Raw genomic sequence first — 3,204 nt, forward strand, 5'->3', positions numbered from 1 at the left:
CGAGGTGTTGTGTGTATCCCAGTGAAGTAGTGAGTGACTCCGTGTGTGGGATGGTTGCTAAGATTTGTGAAGTGGTCCTATGGGCTGTACCTAATGCTAAAGAAATATATGTTAAAAATGTTATATCTTAATGTATAATAAACCTTATTCGGCATATTCTCCCCAGAAAATTTGAATAGGAAAATTTGTTATGATTGTAGACTGATGATATTTTTTTTTCTTCTTTACTGTGAATTATCATAGGTTAAGACTTTTTATTTTCTTAACTAACAGTTCTAGTCATTCTATTCCAAAACATATGTCTGTGCTACGAAATGCATCTCAACGAAGATCATACTATGTTTATTCACTTATTACCTACATAACTGAATGAAGGTAGGGATTTATATGAGCTTCTGTGAAAATATAACAGCTGGCGACGCAGTTGGAAGTCATGGTGACAAAAATGGAAAAGAAAATGAGAGATGTCTAACATCTCCAGTTATGGTGTTTCTCACCTTCTTTGCCACTCTCTGTCGCTTTCTCCCTTCCTCCCTCCCTCCATCCCTCTCTCTCTCTCTCTCTCTCTCTCTCTCTCTCTCTCTCTCTCTCTCTCTCTCTCTCTCTCTCTCTCTCGCTCTCTCGCTCTCTCTCTTATAATTCTCCTTCCTTAGCCTTCATACATAAAAGCAGAAAGCAGCATTTCATAAAATCGGCAGAGGATTTACTATTTCATACATAATACTAAGCTCAGATCTTTTGGTCAAAAATGCTAATCATAACTAAAGAGTCAGTGACATGCACCAATTGAATTAATTACGAATAATCAAATGATTGCCATGAATTGCACATTTGAACAGGACTGTATTGCCTGCCACTTTAAGACATAGAATTAATTGTGAAATAAAATTCTCTCGTTGTCTTTTTAGTAAATGTCTAAAGATAGCTTTCTTTCAATTCAAGTTGCAATGTCCTCAAGTAATATAGTGAAATCAGGAATATGATACGATTTTATTTGCCATTCTCTAAACTTGTAAACTTGTCTACGGCGGTGTCAGTGCTGTTTAAATAGTATATCAAAAATACATTCTCCCAACAAGAATCCCTTTTTCGCAGTTCATTCAAAATTATTATTATCTCTTTTTATTTCACGGAATAACCGCGTGCCTTCCTACCCTACCAACTTCACTCTTAGTGATGTGTACAGTATGTACGTCAGTGCGAGGGCAGGCTAGGGTCTCCCAGCTGATCCGTAACGACCTAAGATCATGGGTCGTGATCTAGGCTCAGGCGGGGATCACAGCTAGACGACCACTGCATTCCGAGCGAGTGTGGGTGCAGTGGGGAGGGGGAAGGGGGGGCAGGGGGCGATATCCGGAACCGTACCGATCAGATTATCGTCTGATCAGCGTATTTTCTTGACCCACTTTGGATTCTCTCTGTTCACTTGTTTGTGAGGTGTTATATGGAAAAAAATACAATGGTGTATGTACTGTATGTTTTGATATTGGTGGAAATCATATCATTAATATGGATTTACTTGAGACTTTTAATTTGATGCTTGTTTCAGCTTTTACGAATGAAAATGCAAAGCTGGTTTCATCTGTGCCCAGGCTAATGAAGATTTATTTTCTATCCTTGAACATTAATCATCCCAAGTTATAAATTCCCTTGTTGCTAATCCCGTAACTTATCAAGAAAAACATCCTAATGGTTTTCTTCATTATGCCCATTTAGCATAGAGAGGTGAGCAGGAAAAAAAAATATTTGTTGCAACTATATTTGTATCATTTTATTCGCCTCCAAAGACTCAAGAGGAAATATTTCTCTGATCTCTGTATCCTAACCCCTGAATCTCATTACAGAGGCTTGCACCAGATAAACATTATAATATGATATCCTAAAATACATGACATGTTGAAAGAAACGTTGCCATGGGGTCCTCGTGGCGTAGACTTCCAAGCTGCCAGCATTGGTCACTGTGCGTGCTGCTTTGAGTGGTAACGTGATCATATTCCCGGAGGCTGGCTGCATTCTCTGTGCTGCCGGCAGTGAATATAAAGGTCCACAATCTAATGGTTCAAATACAACGAAAAGTTATGTGTTTTACTATTTAGGGCTAAGGAACCTATTCTGTTTGGTGGAACTAGGTCCATTTATTTATGCATTTTTGCATGAATGTCGCCAGAAAATAGAACAATAGTACGTAAGCTCAGACATGAGTGTAATATGAAGATATATGCATTAAGTTCGGTTTTTCACAATAAATGCATTTTATTTTAGTGATGGCCAGGAACTGACTGCGCGAATGGACTAACGTAGGCTTTATAATTACTTTATTATGTAGGTAAAAATGTGGATGGCCAGATGGATGTAGAATTACATGGTCTCTTTCTATACAGGCTGTTTCAAGAACCGTCTTTAATTATAGATTGCATATAGCTTTTGTAAGTATTACGTGTAAGCATGTACTTTTTTATAATCTGTCCTGCATTTTCTAAGGGCCCCTGCAGTAAGTGTAAACTTAAGGTAGGTACCTCCCTTAACTGTCAACTGTGCGCAGGTACCTTCTTATGCGTAGATCACATGCAGAAGCCTTTCTAGGCGTAATCTGCAAGTTAGCCCTTTCTGAAAGGAGTGTAGTGAGAGGTTCCCAACGGCAGTGTATTTACTTTTGTTCCAAATACTGCGACCTAGTCAGGCATCTCACAGGCTCTGTTTCCAGACCTTCTCTCTGCCTCTTGGCTTCAGACTCTACAGTATAATCAACAAACCGAGCCTAGGACTAATTCTTTTGTAAATGCATTGAGTCACTGGTGATTAGACGATGTACTTGCTAGATAAGATGAATATATTTTGTGTATATTTGTATAGGATGACACGCACGTTGAAATGAAGTGATTAGGGACAGTTATATTCTCAGGTTGATGCTCTTGTGTAAGGCTTTCTGTTTGCACGTGTCCTGGTGCTTGCTGATGAGTATGTATAAAAGAAACATTTGAAATTACATGAAAAAGGAAGGATATTAGCAAATAATATGCATTCTTATAAACTTTACGTAAATCGGTAAGGAATATATTGGGAATTCTGTTAAGTGGCGGAGTGATAAACAAAACAAAAAAACAAAAAAAAAAAAAAAAATACGCACGGATATGGGACAAAGTTTGTGTAAAGGAGTTTGTCGGGTAAAGCCAGCGTCAGGCGGAGCATGAAAACGCGATAAAA

The 3,204-nt window shown here is 38.4% G+C and overlaps 1 protein-coding gene across 2 annotated transcripts in view; it reads left to right on the forward strand.

The window, feature by feature from the left end:
- LOC119597640 (monocarboxylate transporter 12-like) overlaps positions 1 to 1,394 on the forward strand; it is a 201,436-nt gene extending 200,042 nt beyond the window's left edge. For both annotated transcript variants that reach the window (XM_037947233.1, XM_037947234.1), the window contains one exon: positions 1 to 1,394. This exon is cut by the window's left edge and continues 2,253 nt beyond it. The gene's annotated coding sequence lies outside the window, so the exon portion shown is untranslated.
- The last annotated feature ends 1,810 nt before the right edge of the window (positions 1,395 to 3,204 follow it).

This window comes from Penaeus monodon, chromosome 39, assembly GCF_015228065.2.
Source record: "Penaeus monodon isolate SGIC_2016 chromosome 39, NSTDA_Pmon_1, whole genome shotgun sequence".
In the NCBI taxonomy this organism is placed as follows: domain Eukaryota; kingdom Metazoa; phylum Arthropoda; class Malacostraca; order Decapoda; family Penaeidae; genus Penaeus; species Penaeus monodon.